This window comes from Pelodiscus sinensis, chromosome 1, assembly GCF_049634645.1.
Source record: "Pelodiscus sinensis isolate JC-2024 chromosome 1, ASM4963464v1, whole genome shotgun sequence".
NCBI lineage: Eukaryota > Metazoa > Chordata > Testudines > Trionychidae > Pelodiscus > Pelodiscus sinensis.
The window spans coordinates 68,489,302-68,511,012 of NC_134711.1; the positions used below are offsets into that span (position 1 = coordinate 68,489,302).

Sequence of the window (21,711 nt, forward strand, 5' to 3'; positions counted from 1 at the left end):
TGTTTATGGGTGACCATGCCTCCTCTGAGCATTACATGATACCCTATTTGGAACAATGCTGAGGTGCTGGACCCTCATCAATATTTGGGAAGAAGAGGCTGTCCAGTTCCAGCTGTAAGAATTATGATACCTACAGGTAGATATCAAGATGCATGACCAAAAGGGCCCATAACCAAGACACACTGCAGGGTCAAAGGGAAAGAACTGCAGAACACCTACCACAAGGCACAGGAAGCAAAACCACTGATCCAGTGTTGTGCCCATAACCTGCCAATTCTACAAAGCTTTTGGCCCATGGGGGTCCCCCATGAGCAGGGCTCGACAAATAATGCAGTCTACTCGCCTGTGGCGAGTAGACTGCAACCCGGAAGAGCCGGGTTTGGGCGATCTGTGCATGTGCAGAACGATCTGCGCATGCGCAGATCGCCGGACTGGCGAGTGGGACTCACTGCGGTTCGGTGAGCCCTGCCCATGAGCATACTAATTGGTGACTTTTCCATCTAGTCATTATACAGTAGATTTACGATAATCCGGAACCTATGGGACCTAAGTGGTGCCGGATTATCAGATATGCTGGACTATCAGGAGGTACTATAAGTTGGTTATATATATATACTGTATACATTATATACTGTATATAAAGTGTTCTTAACCCTTTTTATTGTACATACTGTATACAGTATACTGTAATGTTTTAGTTTTTTAAAGCCTTTTCTACCCTTTTTGCTCAGTTCAGCTGCTGCCGCTGTTACCTTGTGACTCATTTTTTGCTGAAGCTCACTCACTAGGCTCTTGCCATTTTGATGCCGGACTATCAGGAGTGCCGGACTATTGGATTTTTACTGTGCTTGTAACAGGAGTATTGTGGTAATAATAAAGTTTTTTTTGTTTTATTAACCTGTATGACAGGGAGTCCCAGCCCCGCACTAGCTGAGGGGAAGCTAACCAGGCCTGATGGGCTGAGAAGGCTCCTCCTCCGTGGCCTTGCTGGGCATGCTCCAACTGCAGGCATGGTGTAAAGGCCAGAGAACTTTTTACTTTAGTTGGAACCCGTTTTTTCTTCAGTACTGTTTTTTGCAGCCCACAAATATAAACACATATTAAAAATGAATAAATTTTCAGTGTTTCACCTGGCTGCATCCTTCGCCCAGCCTGGGCCACGGCTTGGGGAACCCGGCGCCCCATGGGCACTCTAGGAAGCAGGAGCAGATTGGGGGTAGAGTATCTGGCTAGGAGGGAGGGTGCAAGGAACGGTAGGGTTGCCAGGTGTCCAGTTTTGTACAGGACAGTCTGGTATTTGAGGCTTCTGTCTGGGAAACAAATTGAGAAAGTACCGGACATATAAAATGTCCAGTATTTTCTAATTAGGTAAATTTTATTACTACTAGGTGTATCAGTCCTTAGCTGCGAACTGCCTGGCTGGTAGATGTGCTCAGGCTGCATGAGTGAGTTTACCAGCCAGGCAGTTCACAACTACTCGAGGGAGGGCAAAATGGAATCCCTGGGGCTGCACTCACTTGTGTGCCCTGGTCAGTCCCGCTCCCCCCCCCTTCTCCTCCTGATCTCCCCATTCCAGCCTTGCTGCCCCCGTCCAGCCCTGCTTCCGGCAGCTGGTTCTCCCGTCCTCCTCCTCCCGCTCTCCCCCGTCCAGCCTCCTTCCTTTCCCCCCACCCCGTCCCCTGGCCAGCGTGCTGCCCCTGTCCAGCCTTGCTTCCAGAGGGTGGTTCTCCAGTCGTCCTCCTCGCGATCTCCCCTGGCCAGCCCCCCCGCCCTCGCCCCCTGTTCAGCCCTGGTTCCGCTGCTCGCCCTCCCCGATCTCCGCGGGACAGCCCCGCTGCCCCCAACCCTGCTTCCGCCATCCACCCGCCTGCCCGGATCTCTGCCAAACAGCCCCGCTACCCCTAAACCTGCTTCTGCTGCCCGCCCTGATCTCCGCAGGGCAGCCCTGCTGCCCCCAACCCTGCTTCCTGGCGGCTGGTTCCCTCCCCTCCCCCCCACACCTTCTCCCAGCCCACCCTGCTCTGCTCCCCTCCCGGCAGCCACCTTGAGGCCTGGTATTTTCCTGCAGCCCATAGTTCGGAAAACGCTGCTCTGAAGTATTATAGACTGTGGAACAATCAGTGGACCAGAGAGTGGGATAGGACAGAAAAGGATGAAAGGTAAGAACAAAAGAATAGCTAATCAAAGCAAATTTCTGTATTAACTTTTCCTAAATCCTACCAGATTTGAGAGGTGGAACTATTGTTATTTAGGAGAATTGCAAGATCTCCAATAGTTCATGCTACAATGTAGTTCATTGCTTTATTTACGCATTTTAGGCAGATTTTTACTGTTTTTTTTTATCAGTAGTTTTGGTCCACGATAAGCAAGTAAATTGTGAGTTTGTAGTGTCTTGGCTCACTTGTATTCATAAAACTTATATTTTCCTACCCTTTTGGTAAAACTGTTGCATTTAGCTTCTCTGTACTTGAGGTCACTTAGCTTTGAGAATTTTTCATTTGTCTAGGATTAGAGCACATCCAATTTTATGTTTTTCACTCTTTAGTCCTCTCAGGTAACAATTTGGAAAACGATTAATTGTAACAAACTAAAATATGCTTCTTTAATTGCTTGTTCTGCTATTTATTTTATTTATTACGCTGTTTAATACGTATTATGGTCGTATCTAGAGAATCTGGTAAGGATCAAGTTGTACAAAACACATGTAGGCATAATCACTGCTCTGAAGAGCTGATAGTCTAAAAATTAGCACAATCTCCCTTTGTTTCCTGGATTTCTTAAAGGTGGGCTTCATCAAGTTATTGCATACAATGCCTTTATATGCTATTCTGCATTTTCACAGAAATTTTTAGTACCTTGTTGGTATTTTTGTTTTGGCTAGGATTTCCTTTGAAAAGCATTGATTTATTATTTCTATTAGAAATCAGACTCTGGCTGTACAAATTTGATCGTGTTACCTCTTGGTGCCAATATTATTTAACATTTGAAAGGCACAAGAGACCTAGCCATCTGCTTTTGTCCTCCTCAAACATATGTAACAGCTGTAAGCAACAGTATTTCATTTCCCTCCTTCTGTCTAAGCAGGCATGTTGACCTGTATGTTCTTTCTTGCTATGTATAATTTGGTGTTGCTACTGCTTTAGGAGTCTATGCTTAGACCACTTAGTCACACAACCATAGTACTTCTTTAAAAAAATTGCTATGGATCTTCTTCTACATGTACTTAGTAAATGTCTCCCACTTACTCATCTATTGACTGAAAAAGGTGTGAAAAATTTGTATTTGTTATTAGATGGACTGACAAGTGGGCAGGTGGGATTGTTTGTGCATTGTGTATTCTTGCAGGAAAGGTTGATCTGAAAATGCCAATCACTAGTTTCTGAAAGAAAATGTGTCAATAAAAATTAATTCAGAGTTATGGTTGAAAGTGTGGAAGAAAAAGCTTAAACCCACAGATTTCAGTAAATCTCCACTTAAGTTGATCCTACTCATCAATGGTTTGTGATTTTCTTCATACTCACCCAAAGTTATTTTTTTTTTATGTCACCACTGCAGTTAAACACCTGTGGCTACACCATGTCAACTGACTTGGGCTTGCCAGGAATAAGCTAAGGGTTGTTTAACTGTGGTATAGACATTTGGGCTTGAGTTGGAGCCTGGGTTCTTGAACCTTTTCCTTTCATAACATTCTCAAGTCTGAATATCTGCACTGCTATTCAACAGCTCCTGAGGTTGAAGTCTGAAAGCCCACGTCAGCAGAGATGGGGCAGCCATAGGTAGCTGCAGCGTAGACATACCTTTAAAGGCTCGGACTCAGCATAGAATCATAGATTCATAGAGCTGGAAGAGACCTTATGAGACACTTCAGAAAAAGACATTTGTTTAAAATAATTATAAAGGAACTTGGTTAGGCTCTGCAACCTGTTGATCCTAGTTTGCTCCCATCAAAGTTGAAATATTAAGTTACAGCTATTTACTACCTCCTTCCTTCTTTGCATATATTTCCTTTCTTTTTCTGTCCCCCCTTCTTTTTTTCCTATATTAGATCATGTTGTAAAATTTCCTTTTGTCTTTCTACACTTTATTTATCCCTTTCTCTGAATTGTGTGCTCAGTTCTCCCTTATTGTTTTTGCTTTCTCCATAGTATCTATCTATACCGTACCTCTTTTTTCCACTTTATCCCAAAAATCTTTTCCATCCACTGTTACTCATGCATCCACATATAAATCTACACTGGATCTCTGTTGACAATAAAGAAAAAAGTCTTGTAGCGGTGGATGTGTTGTCACTGAAAGCAATGTGTATGCTCTCACTGTTTTGTTACTCAAAGGCAGTTTTCGTCCACAAAACTTGATAGCGTACAGTAGATGTATCCTTCAGAATTGTTGGTTTCTTAATGGGTTTGTATTTCAAAGATGATTCTCAGCAGTAAAATGTATTTCTCATTAGATGTGGAAAAATACTGAGCATATATTTCTTTGGTTTAGGTTGGAAAGTTTCTGAACCCATATGTGAAGAGTGTGACAAAATTAGGGATCAGAATTTGACTGATGTTGACTCACCATCAGTTTGAAATCAAGTCAATTAAAAAAAAAAAACCCAAAGTAGTTTCTGTTGCTAACCCTATACCTGCCAGTTTTTGAAAGTTTGTAGCCATCTTTTCTATTTAAAAACACGTATTACATCTCATGCTGTTGAGTAAGAACACAAATAAAGCCAGAAAATGGTGACAGCGGGGGTGGGGGGGGGGAAGAATAAAACTGACTATACTCAAAGTACCATCAGATGTCCAGTCAATAAAGTGTGTGGGGGAGGATTTTAAAAAATATTTGTTGTCTTTATTCCTTTAATAATGGTAGGAAAAACATTCTCAAAGTAGGGTTTATAAATTGGTACTTGTCTTTCAAGTTAACAGGATGGAAAGAAGTCAGTGTTTTCATATGCTTTAATCTTTCATTCCTGTCCAAATACCTTTTCTTTGGTGCAGAGTAGGATAATTATGCTATCTTTGTCATAATTTTAAATTACTTTTAATGTCATCAGTCCATGACTGCTGAATGTTTGTTACTGACTCTGTAATAAGCTTTTATATGCTAGAGTCCTTGAGTCCAACAGTTATGCTTTCATATTTATGATTCTTATCCAGGTGTAGGTTGCAGTTGTGATAATCCAGTATATTTAGATTAAAAAGAGATACTTTTGCAGCTTTCCTGTTTTTTTCTTTGAAATAATTGTGGTACATACCCACAAAACACATTTTTTGGTGAAATATTTACAGAAAAAGGAAATAATGTCTGAATAATTCAGCTAGTTAATTCTGCATCATGTTACAAGTTAGGAAATAAACATTTGTGGTTCTTGTTTCCTTTTGAGCAACAGATGTTTCAAAAGCCCTTGCTTTGTTCAGAAGTTCTTGTGTTTATATTGCAGTATAAACACTGCACATGGTTTTAAATTAAAGGATACAAAAAAGGCATTTTTTACCTAAGTATTTTAGGAATCTTTAGCAAAACACAACATTTGATGTTGGATTCAAGTACTATACCCTGAGTATGTCTGAAGAAATCTTTCCATTCCAGTTTTAGAATGACTGTGGTAATGGAGCCAAATTGATAAATGGGCACAAATTTGCTGATGTCAATGTAGAGATTAATTTTGACATTGGTGTTTAAACTGTTTTCACAGACTTGTTTGGAGATAAGTCTGTAAGCAGTGTGGACCTCTGATGCATTCTTTCTTAGTGTCACTTAGGAGACATACAATTGTAAAAGAAGACTTTTGTGTTTTTCTCTCCCTGGGCATGAGCTCTCCAGTTTCTGGTTGAGATAATGACAAGTGCCTCAGGATGTGATGGGCATTATGCCCAGTTTTCATTCAACTTGCACTGTATCTAGTAATCTGGATATTTCCAGTGGAAGGGGGAAAATGTAACTAGTATCATCAGTCACACATTTGAAGTGTTGGTATAGAGTGCCTCAGACCATCACATCTGCTGCCTGCTGCAGCACCTCTGAAGTCAGTTGTGGTTGGAGTTGCATTGCTTAATACTTCGGTGTACAGTTGACAGGGAGATGAGGAGCTACAGGAAAAGGTTGAAGAAGCAAGTGCTGTGATGAGGTATGGACCTCTAGATTCTTTCACAGATTTTCACTCTCACCAGCAAACAAGTACTGCATGTGTCATGCTGCATAGGAAACACTTAAGGATATTATGAATATTAATACTGTAACATTTCTATGAGTTATGCATATGTGCCATCTAAGATATCTGCAGAAATGTTACAGTTTGTCACATATGATAATCTCATGTATGTGTTGGTATTACCTTTGTATTTTGGGTTATAGATATGTATGTATATCTCTTTTACAAAACTTGTGCTATGCTTCTGGGTGACACCCCCAGGTGGTTTGCATCAGAACTGCCTACCTTGCTTGACAGCCTACCAAGTGCCATCAACTGTGCAATGCAGGGGCATGCCTGCAGACAGAAATCTAAGGCTCTCAGGCCATGTGCTAGGCAGCTTGTGGAAGCACAAGCAGCATGTCAAAAGGCAATAAAAGGCAGCTTCAGCAGTTTGTCTTCAGTTCTGCTTCTTACCTCTGGAGTAACCTTTCTACAAACAAAGCTCTGAACAAAGGACTGCATCCCTCTTCCAAACTGTGGTTATGATCCAAAAGGACTTTCAAGTCAGTATTGCTACCAGTCCCTACTAGTGCTACCAGTACTGCTAGGAACCTGATGGACTTCTAAGTGTGTGTGTGTGTGTGTGTGTGTGTGTGTGTGTGTGTTACTGTTTTACCATTTAACATCTCTATTCTTGGTTTTTCTCTTTATATAATAAACATTTAGTTTTGCACACTAAACATTTGGCTTGCAACTCTAGATGTGAAAGTTTAATTGTTTACATCAGGGCTACTCAATACGCATCCCATGGGCCGCAAGCGGCCTGTGGCCTGTTTGTTTGCAGCATGTGGTGCAGTTTGGGTTTACGCGGGGCTCAGCACACAGTGCGTGGGTGGGATCCTTTGAACATGGCCTCCACTGGGAACAGGCTCCACAATGGCGAGGTGTCTCCCAGGCAGGGTGAGCATTGAAAGACACAAGCATACGGATGGGCTGGAACAGACAGGTACAGGGTGTTGGCTTTTCTAGCCCCCAAGGAGGAGGTGCTGGGAGCATCGGGGCATTGTGTGAAAGAAGCTGTTTGCATATATTTGCATATATATTTGCATGTATATGCAACCACACTTAAGTTGCAGCCTTCGGCATGTGCTATGAGTATCATTGTGGCCACCAGGGCTTCCAAAGTTGAGTAGCCCTGGTTTACATGGTCAACCGATAAGCCTTGGCTCATAGTTTAATGTGTATAGTTAAACGCAGCCCCCCCCCCCACCCCTACACTGCTACCTCTGTATTAGAGGAAGCAGCATTTGGCAAGGCAGAGAGGAACTGGTGTGTGCAGCTGTTAAGCTGGCTCCCAGCATGTACTGGCTCTTGCGGAGCCTCCTGGTCTCCCCCACCCACCTGAGCTGCTGCCTCTGTGTCTGAGGCAGCAGTGTGTGGAGCGGGGGCAGGCGGGAGCTAGAGCTCATGGGAAGCTGGCTTAAAAGCCTGCTTCCTGTACACACTTGCTCATGGGGAGCCAACCTTCTCCCCTCCCCTGTATAATTGTAACTGCTGAAGTTTTCAGCACTTACACATTCACTTTAATAAACACATTTGAACATCCCTTCTGGAAACATGGTATTTATACTGATTGTGTAATGTGGCTGACCCTTCTGGGCCAGAAGAATATTTTGTACAGTGAGCAGAGTTTTTAAATAACTTGTCACTGTACCGGGCGTAGGTGCTGACTGAGAACCAGGGAACTGGAATGCAATAAGGGGGCTGTGTGATTTTCTTTATGGGTGAATTGTACAGATACAGTTACTGGCACTGAGAGAACGTTACGTGGCATTGTTTTTCAAATTTAAAGTAAAAAAGGGCCAACATCCAGGCTAAGTCTTCACTAAATGGAAAATCAACACTGCTGTGTTTGATTTTTCCAGTGTTCAATTTAGCGAATCTTAATTAGAATCAATAAATCAAACTCAGAGGGCACCCCTGTTGGTGACCAGTACTCCTGCTTCTGTGTGGAGTAAGGGAAGCTGATGGGAGAATTTGATTTTTTCAGCTTCCTGGTATTGGGATGGACAGGAAACTTGAAACAAGGTATGTCAACTCCAACTATGTAATTAACATAGCTGGAATTGTGTATCTTGATAAAATGTTGCCTTTTAGTGTACACCTGGCCTCAGGTATTTGTTTGGACTTTGTCATACTTTATTTTATGCCTTAATTTGCATCTTAAAACTTTATATATTTAGGTTTTGTATCAGCACTAGTCCTTCATATAAGAGCCTGATTTATCCTGACACTGAAAAGATATTGTTTCTGAAAAGCTACAGGCAGTCCCCGACTTAGGCGGATCCGACTTATGTCGGATCCGCACTTACGAACGGAGCTTTTTTTGCCCCGGAGCTCGCGGGCGGCGGGACCGCCCAGAGCGCAGCGGTCCCGCCACCGCGTCCTCCGGGGCGAGAAATGCTGCTCTGGGTCTCCCTGGTGTGCTGGGAGGGACTCCCCGGCACAGCAGGGAGACCCGAGCAAAGCTGCACAGGCGGCGGGACCCCGTTGCCTGTGCGGCTTTGCTCCTTTGCCCCGGAGCAAAGCCGCACAGGCGGCGGGGTCCCCTGCCTCTGCGGCTTTCATAGAATCATAGGACTGGAAGGGACCTTGAGAGGTCATCGAGTCCAGCCCCCCGCCCTCAAGGCAGGACCAAGCTCCGTCTACACCATCCCTGACAGATGTCTGTCTAACCTGTTCTTAAATATCTCGAGAGGGAGATTCCACCACCTCCTTGGCAATTTATTCCAATATTTGACCACCCTGACAGTTAGGAATTTTTTCCTAATGTCCAATCTAAACCTCCCTTGCTGCACTTTAAGCCCGTTGCTCCTTGTCCTGTCCTCAGAAACCAAGAGGAATACATTTTCTCCTTCCTCCTTGTGACACCCTTTTAGATATTTGAAAACCGCTATCATGTCCCCCCTTAATCTTCTTTTTTCCAAACTAAACAAGCCCAGTTCATGAAGCCTGCCTTCATAGGTCATGTTCTCCACACCTTTAATCATTTTTGTCGCTCTTCTCTGTACCCTTTCCAATTTCTCCACATCTTTCTTGAAATGTGGCGCCCAGAACTGGACACAGTACTCCAGCTGAGGCCTAACTAGTGCAGAGTAGAGCGGCAGAATGACTTCACGAGTTTTGCTTACAACACACCTGTTGATACAACCTAGAATCATATTTGCTTTTTTTGCAACAGCATCACACTGTTGACTCATATTCAACTTGTGGTCCACTATGACCCCTAGATCCCTTTCCGCCATGCTCCTTCCTAGACAGTCGCTTCCCATCTTGTATGTATGGAACTGATTGTTCCTTCCTAAGTGGAGCACTTTGCATTTCTCTTTATTAAACTTCATCCTGTTTACCTCTGACCATTTTTCTAACTTGCTAAGGTCATTTTGAATGATGTCCCTATCCTCCAAAGAAGTTGAAACCCCACCCAGCTTGGTATCATCTGCAAACTTAATAAGCGTACTCTCTATGCCAATATCTACATCATTGATGAAGATATTGAACAGTACGGGTCCCAAAACAGACCCTTGCGGAACTCCTCTTGTTATCCCTTTCCAGCAGGATTTAGCACCGTTAACAACAACTCTCTAACTACGGTTATCCAGCCAATTATGCACCCACCTTATCGTGGCCCTATCTAAGTTATATTTGCCTAGTTTATCAATAAGAATATCATGCGAGACCGTATCAAATGCCTTACTAAAGTCTGGGTATATGACATCCACCGCTTCTGCCTTATCCACAAGGCTCGTTATCCTATCAAAGAAAGCTATCAGATTAGTTTGGCATGACTTGTTCTTCACAAACCCATGCTGGCTATTCCCTATCACTTTATTACCTTCCAAGTGTTTGCATATGATTTCCTCAATTACCTGCTCCATTATCTTCCCTGGGACAGACGTTAAACTGACCTGTCTGTAGTTTCCTGGGTTGTTCTTATTCCCCTTTTTATAGATGGGCACAATATTTGCCCTTTTCCAGTCTTCTGGTATTTCCCCTGTCTGCCATGATTTTTCAAAGATCATAGCTAAAGGCTCAGATACCTCCTCTATCAGCTCCTTGAGTATCCTGGGATGCATTTCATCAGGACCTGGTGACTTGCTGACATCTAACTTTCCTAAGTGATTTTTAACTTGTTCTTTGTGTATCCTATTTTCTAAACTTACCCTCTCTCTGCTTGTATTCACTACATTAGGCACACCTCCAGACTTCTCGGTGAAGACCGAAACAAAGAAGTCATTGAGCATCTCTGCCATTTCCAAGTTTCCTGTTACTGCTTCTCCCTCCTCACTGAGCAGTGGGCCTACCCTGTCCTTGGTCTTCCTCTTGCTTCTAATGTATTTATAAAAGGTCTTCTTGTTTCCCTTTATGCCTGTAGCTAGTTTGATCTCATTTTGTGCCTTTGCCTTTCTAATCTTGCCCCTGCATTCCCGTGTTGCTTGCCTATATTCATCCTTTGTTATTTGTCCTAGTTTCCATTTTTTTATAGGACTCCTTTTTGATTTTGAGATCATGCAAGATCTCCTTGTTAAGCCAAGCTGGTCTTTTGCCAGCACTCCCCCCCAGCACAGCAGGGAGGCAGGAGCAAAGCCACAGAGGCGGGGGACCCCGCCGCCTGTGCGGCTTTGCTCCGGGGCAAAGGAGCAAAGCCGCACGGGCAGAGGAGTCCCGCCGCCTGTGCGGCTTTGCTCAGGTCTCCCTGCTGTGCTGGGGGGGGACTCTCCCAGCACAGCAGGGAGACAGGAGCAAAGCCGCAGAGGCGGCGGGACCTCTGCGCCTCCGCGGCTTTGCTTGGGTCTCCCTGGTCTGCTGGGGGGAGAGGGGGCGCAGCTAGTGCGCCCCCCCCCCCCCCCCCAGCAGACCAGGCTTTTGTTGCGGGACGCCTGGGGTAGAGCAGCTGGGGTGCTGCCAGGTTGGTTCTGCGGGGACCTACCCGGCAGTGCCCCAGCTGTTCTGTCCCAGGCTCCAGATTCAGCCGCTGTTGAAACTGATCAGCGGCTGATTCCAGGAAGCCAGGGGCAGAGCAACTCTGCCTAGGGCTTCCTGTAGTCAGCCACTGATCAGTTTCAGCAGCGGCTGAATCTGGAGCCAGTTCTGACTTACATACAAATTCAACTTAAGAACAAACCTATAGTCCCTATCTTGTACGTAACCCGGGGACTGCCTGTACTTCCTCTTTTGCAGATGTAATGTAGCTCCCTTCCCAAACTCCTAGAGCATCAGCTTTACTATGCCTGATCCTCATTTGCTTTCGCAATAGATGTCATGCTGCTATTATTAGGACAAGGCTCTTGCATAGATGGAAAATTAGCACTAGGATATCATTTTCCTGCTTAACTTTCTGGCTAATGGAATGTTGAAAGGCCTACCAACGTACAAGTTAGTGTGAGTATGAAATAGGAAAACATGCTCCATGTTGATGATTTGGGCACAAGTTGTTTGCTAATGTATACCACCATTATAAATGAGGCCAACTTTATTTCATAGATTCTTTATAAGTTTACATCCTTTGTCTTCAGAATGGCGTTGAAGGAACCAAGGAATTGTATTCTTGTCATGTTATCATTCTGACCAATGTGGAAAGTTTAAAAAACATTAGACATAGAATACAGTGACTAAGCTCTTACTCTTTTCCTATCCTCCCCTCCCCCAAGCATTCTGGACTGTTTGCCCTGTGGAACAAGGAAGTTCTATAGGAAACACAAATGTAGTAATTCTTCGAGTGATGTCCCCTTAGTGCTCCACTGTAGGTGTTGGACTCGTCCCGGAGCCACAGATTGGAGTTTTGAGAAGCAGTAGTCAGCTGGCGCCTCGCAGCATTCATGCCCTTTTGCATGCTCACGTGATCCAGCTCCCGCCAATTCCTCTCGGCCGCAGACGGAGCGAGCTCCTCTCTTCAACTTTGTCTAATCAGGAAAACAGAGTTACTAGTTAGTTGTTATAGTTAATACTAGTCAGTTTGTAGTTAATAGTTATAGTTCTTAGTTCGTAGCACGTTTAAAAAAAAAAAACAAAAACAAAGAAAAAAAACCTTCTTCGTTGTTGCCGGCCCTTTTCAGGCCTCAAACCCCCCATCACTCCCAAAATGAAAAGACTTAAGATCAAATCAAAGATGTCAGGTTCTCCTGGTTTTAAGAAGTGCGACACGTGTCGCGAACGCATGCCGGCCTCAGACAGCCATTTTTCATGTATTTGCTGCGTGGTTGAGGCTCATGTGCCTCAGAAATGCTCTCACTGTTCAAAATTAACAGCGAGGGCCCAGCATGATAGAGAAATGCGCCTCCGGATGATTCTGTTTGACAAAGTGTTCCAGCCATCAGACTCTGCATCCATGGCTCCCGCTGACCCTGCTACCACACAAAAACGGAGTGCGTCCTCTCCAGGGTCATCTCTAGCAAAAAAGACATGGGCTTCGCCAGCAAGTTCCTTCCCACCAGTCCCGCTGAGCAGGGTAAGCACCGGAGAGAAGCCCGGGACGCCTGACACTGCCTCTTCACGTTCAAAGGTGGTTCCAGTCAAAAAAACAAAAAAGACAGCACTTTCAGTGCTGACACCACAGGGTCTGACAGTACCAAGTTCGATGTCTGCACCATCAGCCCCATTTGCCAAGACCCCGGCACCGGCCACTGTGGAACCGCTGGCACTTGCAGCTCTGGAGCACAGGTGACAATCCAACCCAACACCGGGGAGGACTGATGCTTTCTCAGCACCGAAGAAAGCCCCTGTAAAGACGAACAGATATGGGAGCCCGAGTTCCATTTCTCCTACATTCTCACCGGCACCAACACCACCTCCACCGGCACCGAGGTCACCGGTCCTGCACACCTTCAAGCAGAATGGCAGGCTTTTCCATACTCATCACATTGAAGATCTCTATCCACATTTCTTGTGGTACCCTGAAGAGATTCTTGTCACCATACGAAGCACTTTTCTCTTTCCCCGCCACCATCGTCTAGAGAGTCTGTAATACCTCCTCATTTACTCACACTGTCCCCGCACGCTTCGTATTGGGAAGAGCAAGGGGGTGCATATTCTCCAAGATGTTCCTCACCTAGGAGATCACATTACCAATACGGTTATCATTGCAACCGTACACTTTACTACTCCAGCTATTATCATCACCAACAGTCACGTTCTAGGCGATGGTCTCCTTCTGGCTGTAGCTCGCCCAGATATGCACCTGCCTCTGTATCACCGTGGGGCCACTGCCTTCTGCCATGACTACCTGTACAATAGACGACAGAAACATGATTTCGACCAGCCATAGGAAAGACAGTGACACTTTCATGAAACTCTACGCAATTGTGCACCAGTTGGCTGCGGACACTTCACTACCCTCAGCAACATCAAATAGACCATGACTCCGGAACCCACCTCCCTGGTATTCTTGAGTACTGCTACACGGTCACTTACAGTGGAGCACCCACGGAGACATAACTCGAAGAGGAGGAAGAAGTTACTTTAGTGCAGAAATGACGGTTCTTCAAGATGTATGTCCCCATAGGTGCTCTGCTACCTGTCCTCCTCCCCCCTCCGGAGTCTCCTGTTCTTCCTCTTAGTCTTTTTCAGACACTTGGGTGGAGGAGGAATTGGCGGGAGCCGGACCGTGCACATGTGCAAAAGGGCATGAACTCTGTGAGGCGCTGACCATGCGTGTGTGTGGTCCGGCTGACTACTGCTGCTCAAAACTCCAATCAGTGGTGCCGGGATGTGCCCAGCTACAGTGGAGCACCCACGGGAGGATACGTCTCGAAGAACCATCGTTACTACACCAAGGTAAGTAATTTCCTTATCTCATATGGTTTGGTTTATGAATTATTAAAGTATCGGTTTTAAATACGGTCTTTTAGTGCCTCTTATGTGTCTCTTAAAGCTTTCTCTTGGATGCAATTGGTGCTTATTTCGTTCCAGGTGTTATGCCCTTCTATATGTCTTTCAACTTGTCTTCTTTCATCCTGCAGCTCCTCTTGCTTCAGGACTGGCAGCTTCCTCTTAGTGACTTGGGCCTCTGGCCAGGTCATTGGGGTTCTCCCCTTCCTAGGTATCAAAGCCTTCTAAAGAGATGTGTTCAAGTCAGCCTGCTTTCTGCTGTCTGGTCTGCACCACTTTCCCAAAGGCTGGTAGAGGAATTTGGGCCAATAGTCAGGGTCTGCCGTATCCCACACCTTGCTGCCTTTCTTGTTTCCTGCCTTTCCAGCTCTCCCCATTTCTTGGCTTTGCCAGTTCAAGCTCCCTCATTCCAGCGAGTAATTGCAGGCAGCCTATCTCTCTAGCTCCAAAACCATCTCCTTTCCCCCCCAGGGACTACTTCATTGAACTCCCTTTCTGCTTTCAGTTCCTGGGCTTTATACAGAAACCATCCTCCCGCATTTCTGTCTAGCTGAGCTTCATTTAATAATTCCCTGCTCCCTGACTCCTATTCCAGGTGCAGCCTGGGAAGTTAAATGGCCTGCTTGGCCCCTCTGAACTTTGTCTATTTTGGATGATCCATCACACTCCCGTATTTGTCCTGTACATTTTGGGACAATAACTCCTATACTAACCTTTATTGCCCAAAATAGGGTTGGCAGGTGTATGGTTTTTGCCTGGAGTGCTCAATCAAAAAGGGGCACTAGCTGCTCCAGTCATCACCACTAAACAGGCTACTAAAGTCTAGTTGGTGTGCAGCAAGGCTAAGGCAGACTCCCTGCTTGTCCTGGTTCTACATGACTCCTGGAAGTGGCCATCAGGTCTGGCTTTTAGATACAGGGGTTAGGGAGCTCTGTACGCTGCCCCCACCCTGAGTGCTGGATCTGTAACTTCTGGTGATGAAGATTATGGGGCAAAAGGTAGGATGAGGGAGAGGCAACGGTTTGGTATGATTAGAAAGTTGGCAATCCTTGCTCAGAGCTGGGGCAAATTGATACTGACTTTTGTTATCAGCTTGATTGATAATCTACTAGATTGCAACACAGTTTGGCATTACCATAAAACTTTTGAAAATTACCTTGGCAGTTTTTGGAATAATCCAGGAAGCTAAGAAGTTCTGTATATTCAGCTTCTCTGAATATTCATTGTGTGGTAAAAGTAGTATCTCTTGTACCATGCATGTGCAAAGTACATTTTTTTCTAGTGACGTGGTCACCAACCTGTTGATCGCAATTGACTGGTCGATCGGGAGGACCTGACCAGTAGATCGTGAGGTGTTTGGGACCCTCCCATTTTTCCCCACCCCAAAGAAGCCCCACTATCTACCTTCAGTGACAATGGAAGTAGTGCCGGCTTCCTGCAGGGTGGACAGAAGCCCGGCAGCTGCGCACCACTTCCGGGGTTTCAGGAAGTGCGCTGGCTGTTCCCCCTCCCCCAAACAACTGGCACAGCACCAGAACCCAGGTCTGTGGCATGCCAGGGACTTCTTGCACGCGGGGGGGGGGGGGGGGGGGAGGGGAGTTGAGGGTAGGTAGGAGGGTTGGGAGTCCCTGGAGGAGGCGTGCACTGGGACGTGCTTCCCCTGGGAGAGGGGGTAGCAGTCCCCGGAGGAAGCGTGTGCCAGGATGTGCTTCCTTTGCAGGGGGGAAGAGGGTAGGAGCCCCGGGAAGATGAGAGTGCCGGGGATTTCCTGCCCCCACCAGCACCCTTTCCCCTCCTGCAACAACCTGTTCCCTGCTTCAGCTCCCACTGGCAGCTTGCTACCTGCCCCATCACCTGTCCCCTGCCCCCACTGGCACCCTGTCCTTACCCCAGCACCCACTAGTACCCTTCCCCAGTACCATGTCCCCTGCTCCCACCAGCACAGTTGGGGCCACATTAGTGAGGCTTGGAGGGTTTTGGAGGCGGTTTTTGTTTTTTTGTTTTTGCATCTCACTTGTGAGGCCCCAGCTGACTTTTCTGTGGGTCAGTGACCCCTGTTTCAAAACAGGTTCCCCACCCTTCTCATAAATAAAGACAATGCTGAAACTTTTTGTGTTTGACATAAAATTTTATTTAAAAATGAAGCCTGGCCAACAAACCCCAATTGGGGCCAAACCCACATCTGGCTGCAGCATCATAACACTCCTGTACCACCCCCCCCCCCCCGACCTCAAATTTGAGCCTATCATACACTGGAACCACCTGTCCTGAGCGCCTCTCATCCCCAGACTTCTTCACCCCCACATCCTCAGTCTTCTGCCACAACATTTCTGCATCATCCACACACTGCAAATCTGGGTCCTGAGCCCATCATACTCCCTGCCCTTAGCCTCTCACACACCTCAACCCAAACTCCTGCACACTCACATCCATAAGCCTGTGGCTTGCTCAGCACCCCAACCCTCCACCTGACCTAAACACTCCCCAGCCTGGAGCCCCGTCCCCAAGCCAGCATCCCCTTCTCTACATCCTCCTGTATCCAGATTCCCTCCCAGAGCTTGCACCTTTCACCCCTTCCCACACCCAGGGGATTCTGTCTCAACCCAGTGAGGGTACGGCTAGACTATGAGTTTTTCTGGGCTATCCTGGAAAAACTCTTCTGTGTCCAGGGATGCGTTTGTTCTTCCGATTTTTTTTTTTAGCAAAAGAGCAAACATGCTCTTTCGGCAACCCCTGTATTCCTTGTTCCACGAGGAATAAGCGGGCTTCCAAAAGAAGGAGTTTTTCTGACATTTGGCCCAATGTTGGAAAAACCTCTTCCTACAGAAGAATTGGAGGGAAAAAAAAAGCGGCAGTGTAGCCATATCTTAAAAGTGTATAAGGGCTGGGGACAGCAAATGATGGAGAGGAGGAGAACAGAGAGGGCGGGGCTTCAAGGAAGGGATGGAGTCTTGGGGGAAGGATGAGGTAGATCTTGGCTTGTTCTGACATTTAAAAAGTGATCTTGGGCATAAAAAGGTTGGAGACCACTGTTCTAGTGGCTTGTGACTAAATAATTCACTCAAAAGTATTCATCTTTATTATGGAACTCCCTAAGTAAAATTTGAGTTTTGTATCTCCCATCGTTTCAGTGCTAGAGCTGGTGGTGGTTTTTTTTTTTAAATCCTTTCAATAATTTCTGTAATGGAAAATGTTTGCCATCCTGTTGCGAGAGGAAAAAATTTGCTCAAAATTTCCAAATCATTCACCTGCAGAAAGAGAGCAAAACTAGAGAATTTCTGCCTACAGGGTGAATTGACACGTTGGCTACGTCTACACTGGCCACAATTTCCGGAAAAGCCATGCAAATCAGGTAAGTCAGGATAGGGAAATTCATAAGAGATCCTCCAGAAAAGGGCTTTATTCCGGAGGATCGCGCCAGTCTAGACGCTTTTTTTCCGGCTTTTCCCCAAGCCGGAAAAAAAGCAGCAGACATGTTTATTTAAATCCGCAGGGGATATTTAAATCCCCTGCGGATTTCCCTATCCTGACTTAGCTGATTTGCATGGCTTTTCCAGAAATTGTGGCCTAAATCTTGCTTCATGGCAATCCCAGGTAGTTGAGTAAATTAGGTGACCGTGACCTAAGGTGAGACTTATTTCTACCAAGGCAAAGTAACAAAATTTGCTGCAGGTGTTATGCTTTTGTGGTGGGACACATGGATACATTTTCATAGAAGTGGGATCAGGAACTTATTTATTTCATGTTTTCCCTCCAGTTCTTCTGATATTTATCTTCTGAAAGATATGCTCTGGTTCAAGATGAGGTTTTTGGGCTTGATGCAGAATGTCTGGGTGAAATTCTGTTGTGACTATGTTAAGCAAGTGTTAATATTAATTAAAACACTGTTAAGTACAACCACATTCATTCATCCCAACAATCTGAAAGATCACTGACTAAAGGAACGTTTATCAAGAATAAACTGGGATGTTTTGTTTGTTTTAAAAGTTTAAAAGAACTATGTGAGTAATTGAGCCTGATGCTAGTGGCTGCCATGGCATTTGTAGCATTGTCCCATAAACTCACTATAAGAGATTGATAATCCATTTCCAACCTGTTTCATTAGATACTAGATTAACAATGAGGAAAAATATTATCATTCAGTATTCAGAAATTAAGTTATTTCTGAAGATGCTGGTTTCTTTTTATGGTTAAACTATTATTAAAGCAGATTGGACATGCTCTTTTTAACATGGGTTCAGCTCATTGATTCTTTTTTGGGAGGGAAGTAGGGCTACGACTGACCATTTGTAGGGATGTAAAATCCTGTTTAATTGGTTAACCAGTTAAATATTATGTGTGGATGGAACAGTCCCTGCTTGTGGGTTGCCTAGGCTCCGGACGTCACCCAGATTCCCCATGAACAGAGCCTATGGGGTGCCCATCCCCACCGTGAACAGGGGCTGCTCCAGATGACCATAGCAGGCCCTGTAAATAGTAGTCTCCCCCCATGGTGCTGGTGCAGATGCCTTCCTGTGGCAGCTGGGGAGCTGCCGCAGCCCCCACTGGTTAATGGTTAACCAGAATCTTTAAGGGCGGTGCTTACCAGTTAACCTTTCACTTCCCTAGGGTACAGTTCCCTTCTTAATTTAACTGACTTCCAAAATCTTTAGTTAGCTGTGAATACTAAGATGTTGAGACCTATTGAAATGTGGTGAGTGAGCAAACAATTACCCATTTCAAACTCTGCTTCAGAAAGGGAGCAGATGCAAAATTATAAACAAAGGATTCCTAAGATGCTATAAGGGAAGATATTTTCTTCTCCAAATAGGAAATAGTTGAAGGTGTTTATGAAACTTGTTTTTTGCTTCATTGAGCCCATTATACCTGCAGACTTGCTGAAAAGAATCACTTCTTCTGTATTATCTAGGTGTTCAGCAATCTTTTTACTTCACTGTGAGTTGTAATAAACTATATTTCTAAATGAGATAACTGACATTTAATCTTTCCTTTAAAATGTTACGTAATTTATAACTTAGAGAGAGAAAAGCAATCTTTTTGTTTGGTTTGGACTACTAAATATTATTTTTGCTTATTCAAGTTTAATGTGCTGATGAGGATGAGCATAAGTTCATGTATGACCCTGAAGAACTATAGTGATGAGGGAGAACAAAATCTTCATGTAAAGAGAAGTTCCATAATGATGTAACTGAAGTGATTAATGGTTGAGACAGTCTACAGCTAACGTTTGTTAGCATGTTAACAATTTGGGCACTGTACCTTAGAGGAAAAACATGGTCCGTGACTTAAACATATGTGCTAAATCGGGTGGTCTCAAACTCAATTTACCTTAGGGTCAGTGCCAGTTCTAAAATCCTCCTAGTGGGCCAGTGGGCCCCTCATGTCCCCTGGCCCCGTCTGCCACACAGGGCAATTTACTCTCTCCCTCAGCTAGAGCGGCTTCTGGCTGCTAGCTCAGTGCCCTTGCTGGTGAATGTGTGTGCAGAGCTGTCCTGACCATAGCGTGGCCACCCTGGGCCTGGAACTTTGGGGAGGCTCCATGACGGCTGTCCCAACCATCCTATGAATGGAATGGTCCTCCATACTCAGGTTAGCTTGCAGGTCCCTGAGTGGGCTGGGACTGACAGTGGGTCAGGCACCAAGGTTTTCTGTAAGCCACACAGCTCTGCAGCTGTTTAATGAGCCCCACCCAGAGACTGAGAGCTCTTGCACAAGGAACTCAGATAACTGGCTGGGGGAAGGGCCATCTTGCTGAGCAGCAGCAGCTGCTGCAAGAAATGGAGGAGCTGCGAGAGCAGGTAGGCAGGGGAGATGAGGAGGGAAGGAGGGATTAAGTGGTGGGGGAAGGGAGTTGTAGGGTAGGGGAGTTTGGGGAGATGAGGAGGAGTGTGGGAGTAAGTGGCTGGAGAGAGTTAGAGGGTACGGGAGTTTGGAGAGTCCCATTTTCTGACTGGGAAACCTGGAGAGGGGGGGAGAGGAAGAGGTAGAGACAGAAACCCAGCACTTTCCTCCAGCCTCCTGGGCTGGGAGGGGTGTGTGTTGTGTGTGTGCGCGTTCCAGGACATTTGCATGATTACATTTCAAGCAAAGTTTACCTAGGTGTTAATGGCTTACGGTAAGAAAGAAAAGGATTATTTTAACAGAATTTCTTTGGAGAGTTGTAGATATGTAAAACTCTGATCTTAATGATTTTTTGAATCTTGTGTTACAATTTATCATGTATTAATTAGTATTATATTAAGTCAAGATCTTTGCTATCTGGTAGAGTTCTGGCTCTAAGGAGTCAGAAGTAGCAAGTACCAGGTGTGATGTTAGTTGTTTTATAGGGTGAAACCTTATTTGCAAGCTCTTTGAAACATGGATCTGTCTACAAACTCTGAACCCATGTGTTAATTTGGTCTGGGGTTTCTACTCTTTGAGTTGGTGACACACACAACTTTGAATTGGTGAAAGTTTCAAACCAGGAAAACTTTTCTCTGTAAACTTTTACAGGTCTGTTTCACTTGTATTTGTATAATATGGATCCTAAACCTTCCCCATAGAAACTGTATAAGTCTGAGTGAATGCCTTTTACTCACTTTTTTAGTGTTGGAAAATATTGTATTAATATTTGGAAGGAGAGCATGACTATTACTGTTGACTCATAGATTGGTTTAGCATCTTAAAGCTGAGCTATGTGTGGATAATATGCATTTTGGTGGGTTTACTAGCTTGAGTTGTTAGGATGATAATTCATATGCTCCAAGGATAGTGTTAATTTTCTTTTTATTTGATTTCATATTAAATAAACATCATTAGCATTGCTCCTTGTTAATTATCCCTTGTTTTAATATATTTTCTTCTACACCTATGGACTGTTTCAAATATATATTTATAGTAAACTTCCGATAATCTGGCACCTTTAGGACCCAGGGGGTGCCGGATTATCAGATATGCCGGAGTACCGGAAGGGGGGCTATGAGGGTCTGGGGTGGGGGTGGAGGGGGTTGGCGGGGAACTGCGCAGCGTGGGAGAGGGCGGTGCTGTGGGACCAACCCGGCAGCACCCCAGCTGCTCTGCCCCCGGCTTCCCCAAGTCAGCCGCTGCTGAAACTGACCAGCTGCGGACTTGGGGAAGCCGGGGGCAGAGCAGCTCCAATTGTCCGTCTGGCCAGAGCTCTTCCGGGGGTCCAGTTGGTACCAAACTATCAGGAGTGCCGGACCACTGAATGCCGGACAATTGGAGTTTTACAGTGTATATATAGATTTTTTTGTTTGTACTAGTTGTGCGTATCCACACACTACCTCAATATTGGTGTTGCACAATAAAATTTCACCCCACCCAAAAGACAATTCAATCACTCAAGAATGGAAAATGTTAGAGGGAACACTGTCTGGTGCCCCCACACTCATTGCAGCGACAGAAGCTGTGGAGAAGTAGAACAATGCAACATACTGTTCTGCTCCACCGCCATCTCCAAAGCGAGCCTGCAAGTCTGGGCAGGGGCTCTCTGCTTTTTGCTGTCATGAGGTTGGCCTGGGAGATGGTGGCGGAGCAGAACAGAGGCTGCTGCATTGCTCTGCTTCCTTGCAGCCCCCTATGTACTCAGGCACCCCTCCCAACCCCCATCTTTCCTACCTCCCCCCACTGAAGTAAGGTGAGGAAATTTGATTTATTTTTTCTTTTCCATATTACGTGTTCAGAATAAAATGTTGCTAATG

The 21,711-nt window shown here is 45.3% G+C and overlaps 1 protein-coding gene across 4 annotated transcripts in view; it reads left to right on the forward strand.

Annotated features, from left to right (window-relative positions):
- ZDHHC17 (zDHHC palmitoyltransferase 17) overlaps positions 1 to 21,711 on the forward strand; it is a 123,517-nt gene that overhangs the window by 13,996 nt on the left and 87,810 nt on the right. The gene's annotated exons all lie outside the window — the stretch shown is intronic.